At 34.6% G+C, this 6,898-nt stretch overlaps 2 long non-coding RNA genes across 2 annotated transcripts; one reads left to right on the top strand and one right to left on the bottom strand.

Moving 5' to 3' along the window:
- Window positions 1–2,506: 2,506 nt before the first annotated feature.
- Window positions 2,507–3,529, bottom strand: LOC111991908 (uncharacterized). The gene is made up of 2 exons (XR_010624405.1): window positions 3,235–3,529; window positions 2,507–2,941 (listed from the first exon to the last, which is right to left on the bottom strand). It is a non-coding gene; the product is annotated as an uncharacterized LOC111991908 (long non-coding RNA).
- Window positions 3,530–3,674: 145 nt separating this feature from the next.
- LOC136062676 (uncharacterized) lies at window positions 3,675–6,510 on the top strand. The gene is made up of 5 exons (XR_010624404.1): window positions 3,675–5,217; window positions 5,296–5,641; window positions 5,748–5,930; window positions 6,011–6,112; window positions 6,194–6,510. It is a non-coding gene; the product is annotated as an uncharacterized LOC136062676 (long non-coding RNA).
- Window positions 6,511–6,898: the final 388 nt, after the last annotated feature.

Genomic DNA, 6,898 nt, shown 5'->3' with positions numbered 1-6,898 from the left:
TCTCTCTCTCTCCCTTCTTGTGGATTATGTGAGTATCTGTATTGTAATTGTGCTAGGCATGGTTGCTGTGGAAGGAGGGCAGGCCTTGGAACTATCGTATACATGTTTGGAGGATTCACATTCAAGATCTCAAATTGAGATGTATTCAAGTTGGTTTGCTATGTGTTCAAAAGTATCCTGAAGACAGGCCAATAATGTCTTGTGTGCATTCTATGTTAACGAATGAGGAAGCAATTCTGCCCCAACCTAAACAGCCTGGTTTCTTCATAGAAAGAAGTCCCAGCAATTCAGGTGCAATATTAAGAAATGAAGAATCTAACATAGAGAATGCAGTTACTATAACTATGCCGGAAGCTAGATAGGAAATTCATAAGTAGCTTGCCTGAGAAGTTATATGTGAAAGTTTTTTAGTATTTGGGGTGTGTTTGGATAAGATTGCATCTTTTTGTTTTTAGAAGTAAATTCTATTAATTGTTCATAGTTGCAACTTGCTTGGGTGTGTAAAACTAATGAGCTTTTCTGTATTTTCTTTAATGAAATGGCTGGACTTGCCAATTCTTATGTAAAATATAAATGATTGAGACTCCTAAATATGGGCTTCTTTGCTTTTAAACCACGGATCCTATTAAAAGTGTACAGAGGTTTTAATCACAAAAGCAGAAGGTCAGAACTAGAAGAAGCAGAAATAAAGATAAAAATGAAGAGTGGATTAAGTGAAGAAGAATGATTCTATTCACATGAGCATATGATCTATACACTATTGGTATATAAACACGATAAGACTGAGTTGGTAAATTATATATCTATCTATATGTATATATATCTAAAAGCTGAAGTATATCATTTAAGTCTCATGGAATTTTGTTTTTAGTTTTTCCATTCCATTGTGTATGCACATGCATTTTATGATTATCTACCCACACAATTATTAGAAAGTGTGCTTAGTTCATATGCTTTTTTAAAAGTCGTTATTCAAAATATTCTATTATATTAAAATTTGAAAAGTAACAATTCTTCAAAATCTTCATGACTTAGAGCATCAGTATCCGATTTCTTAAATGCTATATGTTGGTATATTTTAGCATCAAAGCACTAAAAAGCCCATTACCTGATCTTTCAATTGTAAAAAATTTTACAATTGTGCTAAAGTACCATAGCATTCACATCAGTGGATGCAAAATCTTGTATAATAGAAAAAGACACTACTTTTACACATTTTGTCTCAAAATTGCTCCACATCAATGCTTCCAAAATCTTGTATAATCTTGTATATTTATCCACGAGGTACAGTAACCGTGCATATATACACAATTACTGTAGCATGTGTATATAATATTTTAATAATTTCTGATTCGCTCCTTTTTTTTCTCTCTTCAACATTTGCAAAACTAACCCTCCCTCATCATGTTCTTCCTTCCTCTGAGACACACTCCCACATATACAAAATAAAAAATCAACTACAAACATAAAAAATCAACCACTAGAACAAAGTCGTTGGATCGGTGATCGATGATTGTGGATCGTGGATTGGAGAGGTGATTTGGATCGGTGATGTGGATCGATGTTGATGGAAATCGATAATGGGTTGATGTGGATCGGTTTTGACAAAGATCGATGTTGATGGAAATCAGTTTTGTGGGTTGACGGAGATCGGTGTTGATGGAGTGCTTGTGATGGTGCTTCTGGGTTGACGGAGATCGGTGGATTGGAGAGGCGTTGTGGTGCTTGTGATGGCTGTGGTGTTGATGGAGTTCTTACTCTGGTGCTTCTAGGTTTTGACCGTGAGAGAAAGAAGAAGAAAGAAGAGGAAGAAAAGAAAGAGGAAACGGCAAAGATAAGGAAAAAGAAAGAAGAAGAAAGAAAAGGAAGTATTGGAAAGAGAAACGGGTAGGTAAAATAATATTAAAAAAATAATATAAAAATATTATTTATATAAAATATAGTGTATAATAGATGGACTGATGTGAGTGTTTTGTAAAATTGGTTGTGCAAAATAGAAAAAGTAGGTTTTTTATGTAAAATAGACAGAATATTTTGCAACCACTAATGTGGTTGCTCTAAGTACTGTAACAAGCTTCTATAATTCTTTAGTATATTTTATTCTCTCTCTCTCTCTCTCTCTCTCTCTCTCTCTTTTTATATAAACTAGCCTCAAACCCGTGCGATGCACGGGAAAATTATTGAAATGATACACATAATTGTATTTTCTCTAATTTCTCAAAATGAGGCATGTGCCTTAAAAAAATAGAAAAAAAGAAAAGAAAAGAAAGAGATTATTGAAGTAATGAAGTTTGATATAAATTCAAAGAAAAGAAAAGAAAGTGAAGTAATAAAGTTTGACAAAAGTAAGAGCCAATATGCCAAAATTTTCATTTTATACAAATTATTACACTGTAATAATTATACATATTAAGCATGCATTACCACCATGTCAAAATATCAAAGCTTGTATGAGAAAGATTAAGGGCGTCAAAACTCAGAACAACTATTGGTCACATGGCACATCTGACATTCATCCTTTAAGACAATTATATTAATGACATTGTAGTGTTGAATTGGTACATCAATTTATGTCTGTGCATAACATCAAGTTTATGTTATTCCCAGTAAACTTTTTTGATATGAAACATTGGCTACACCATACCATATAATCCTTCTAGATGAGGAAATAATTTTAATAACGAAAACTCACATCACATCCCAATAAATATAAAACTAATTTGATTTGTTATTACACATGGCTTCCACTTGTCATGAATGACAATGATCATTTATTGTATACATTGCACCACCGTGTGTTGTAGTCTCTTTTTTCACCACAAGACAGGGCAAAGTTAAATCGTGGTCTCAAAGTACAATAAAAGTGGTTTCCAAGCTCTTGGCTGAGTTCTTCCTTTCCCATGGTGACTTATATGCTCCCAAAAGTGTAGAGCTCACACACCTTCGGGGAAAAAAAAATCTTATTAATTTCCTCAAAGAAGTAGAAAAGAAAATTTCCTCTTAATAAATTAAATAATTTCTTTCTCTAGTTTCACCATTCAAAAGTTGAATTTAGTAAATAATCATATAACCAATTGCTGCACAAAAATAAAACTGGCAACGTCATCTTCATCTAACACATATATTAGGTAACTTTAATACAATGCTTTATTATGTTAATAATGAAAATCTATACAAAGCTAACAAAAGAATTATAAAAAGATAAAGATAGAGATAATTTAATAGAAAGCAAACCCAAAAGAGAAAGGACTTAAAGCAATATCACAGTCAAAGTAAATCTTTTCCTTTCACTTGTGGCTCAATTGACCTGAAATTTCACGGAATTAAATAGCTAAACATAGTGATAAGTTACTGAATTACATGCTCTTTCTAAAAAAGAACTTGACTTAAATAATGTAGTATATTTAAGCATATAGTGTCTGAAAAAAGAATTTGACTTTAAGCAACAACACCAGCAATTATGCAGCTACTTAAGCCTCCAGCAGCAGCACCAACATGAGTTATGTAGCAACTTAAGTTGAGCATTATTGCACATCACCATCATGAGCATTGGTTCAGCCATCATAAATCCTGAAAATCAATCTCATTTGGCCCCCTTTCTTTTTTTTGTCGTCATCTTTTTTTTTTTTTTTTTTTTACTTCTTCTTCTCCACTCTCTCTTCTTCATCCATTGTTACTATTCACAAGTTTCTTCCTTTTGCATTTTCTTCATTTCCACACAATTTCTTGCTTGGAAAATCACTTTTCTAGGATTCTAAACTTGATTTCTACCATCCTTTAAAATATCGCTTTAGATCCTTAAGTTTTTTAGCAACCTTACAAAACCCATTTTAAAACCTTCATCTTTGCATCTCCATGGCATCTTCTCATGGACAAACTTACTTTCTTACTTTCAATGGGAATAAGTATCATCCATCCCTAGAATGGAATGATGAAGAGGCTCCTTCAAGACCCAAGCACCCATGCTCCACACTCATCCAAGAAAGATTTCAAGGTGAGCTCATTTTTTTTGCTTTTTTGTCGGTAAATTTGTTGATTTCATGTTTTGTTGAGAGCTTTATGGTAGGGCATTGTCATTTTGTTGTTGTTTGCTCTTGTGGGAATTTTGGACGTTGTATGATTTGGTTGGAAATCATTGTGTGGTCATGTTGATTTTTTTATTTTGGGGCATTTTTGAATTGTTGAGTTATTTGATATTATGAGGTTTGGACAAGGTTGATGGTTTATGAAGCTTTGCATTGTATGTAGCTTTAGGTGTTGTTGGATGAATTTTAACTTGATTTTTTTTGTGGGTATGAAATTATGAAAATTTGATGTGTAGGCATGATTGAGTAAACCCATTTTTGATAAGTGCGAAAATTTTGTCGGTATATGTAGGCATTATTTTCATGGGTATAGAAATTTTTATGGGTATTATTTTCCTGGGTGTGGAAAGAAAATTTTTTCTTTAGGTCGAACATGTGTTTGAATCATTGTTGAATTAATTTACTGCTTCTTGCATTGTCGGAGCGATTTTGGGATACCACTTGTACTTTTCATTTTCTGGGTATTGGTGAGGTGATGCTGACACCCTATGACTTCTCAGCCATCACTAGCTTGAAATTGTGTGGTGAGTGAATTGAAGTTAATGATTCCATCTCATCAATGGAAATTAAGGCTCTTTTGGGGGTGATGCCTCCACGAGTTAAGAGTAAGAAAACACCCTTGATGTGGTTGTATACCAACATTGAAAAGTATGAGACAATAGCAACTAGCACCCATATGTTCATGCTTCTCTTCATTGGAACTCTCTTATGTCCAGACTTGGGGAGCATTGTGAGTTTATGTTAGTTGTAGAGTTTGAGGGATATTAGTCAAATAAAAAATTATGATTGGGACAACATAGCTTATGCAACCCTTTTGCACTTCATGGCGGCATGGCTTATTCAACCCTCTTGCACTTCATGACTCAACTTTCTTGGCGCAATCTTTCAAGCTTAGGAGGTGCGCCCATTGTTTGGCAGGTGAGATTTAAATTCTTGGCTAGGTGTATTTTATGAAGGTTATTTTTAGCTTTGGATGTATGAATATTTTTGGGTTGGTCCACAACATTTAGAGGATGTTGATGATATGTTTCCAAGGTTTCTTTGCTAGCTACCTAAGTATCATCTGTCAACACCTCCCAAGTGTTCTTTGCAGGCATGGTGAATGGTGATTGACGGCTTAGCAGCCGATGTGGTGAGTTTTTTCTTTTTTTCTTGTTTTCTTGTTTTTGTTTTGTTTTTTTCCTTATGGGTATGACTTCATTTCATTTAGGGCACTTTGTGATTTTCAAATGTCCTTAAATCCTTGGCTTGTATGTGAGGAGCATGTGGAGTGTGCATGGGCTCAAGAGTTGAATGGTCGTCAAGTGTTGTTTGAATGTGGCCATGGGAGATATTGGTATCTTGGTGATCGGGTATTGGCTCAGGTTCAACACATGTACCCTCCTGAAATGATTCATGTCCATCCTTGTCTTTCCATCTGGTTGGCAGACCTTTTTGTTAATGATGAAATTGCTTATGCTCGGGTTGGCCACATAGTTCCCAAGACACCAAGAGACCATCTTGAATTTGTTTAGGGTCAATTGCAGGGTTGCTTAGCTAACATTTCTGGAACATTGGTATCTTTCTTTCTTTCCTAAATCAATTTGCATCATGGCATGCGTCATCATCTTTTATTTTCTTTATTTTTCCTTTAGTGAAGATATCTGCATGTTACATTTTTAGGCTTCATCCTCTGAAGAGGAGAGTCCTCCTCCTAGCAATGCTGGTGGTTCTTTTAGTTCATTCATTGAGACATATCCTCATTTCCCAGCATGGCAATATGAAGTAATGAATCCTAATGGATCTTTCAGCTCTATGGATCTAGACTGGCTAGAGTATTCTCCAAATGTCCCTTGGTCTTACTCGGTATACTACCAAATCCTTTAGTTCTCTGTCCTCATTTTTGTCTATTGAGTTATTTCTAAACTTGCGGATTTGTGCTTTAGGTTGGTGTTGATCTTGTGGAAGAAAGCATGCAGATGATTGGAGATTTGCAGCTTGTGGCACACACTCAATCTTCTTAATATGTGCTCAATAAAGTGAATTGGGTAAAAGATGATGCTCCCTTGATGATTTTTGCTTGAAATCCATGGTAATGAATTTAACACCTGCCTCTGGAAACTTTTTAGGACAATTGAATGGCAACAACTAAGACCAACGCAAGATCCTTGGAAGAGAGAATTAGAAATCTTGAATTTCAAAACTGGCAACAAGAATCTCGGTTTTATGCAAGTCAAGAAGGAGACATAGAAGGTGGCTCTTCTAGGGGTGGGTCTAGAAGATCCTCCCATAGGCGAACTCAAAGTCCGAATGATGCTTGACTTGTATTTTAATTTCCCTGCAAAGACAAAAATATTCCGTAGTCAAAAAATTTGTACTAACTTCCACTTCTAGCTCTTTGTCCTTGGATTGCTTTTAGCCTTGTTGAAACTTAGATTAAACAAGTTTAGAAGTCACCTGATGAAGCTTTGTAGTACACAATTTAAATTTATCTGACCATATTTTGATGGGATTTGTACTCACCTAAATGAGGGACAGCTAAATACCTCTAGTCTGGAAACTTATGCATGATGATATATATATATATATATATTTGGAAAAAAAAAAAGGCTTCTGTTAGGTTCTAAAACATTAGGACCTAAATGTATTAGAACTTCAATTTGTAATGTGTTGGCAAACCATAATCAAAACATAGAGTCAAGGTTTAGACTTGTTAAAGAGTGTTTACTTTTAAAATTGGAATTGAGTGATTGTAGAATTTTTTGAACTAAATTTGCAAGACTTGATCGATTGAAAATCAGACCCGATCGATCGAATCTCGTGTTGATTTATTT

This window comes from Quercus suber, unplaced genomic scaffold (genome assembly GCF_002906115.3).
Source record: "Quercus suber isolate HL8 unplaced genomic scaffold, Cork oak 2.0 scaffold_438, whole genome shotgun sequence".
Lineage (NCBI taxonomy): Eukaryota > Viridiplantae > Streptophyta > Magnoliopsida > Fagales > Fagaceae > Quercus > Quercus suber.
This window is presented reverse-complemented; position numbering and strand designations above follow the sequence as displayed.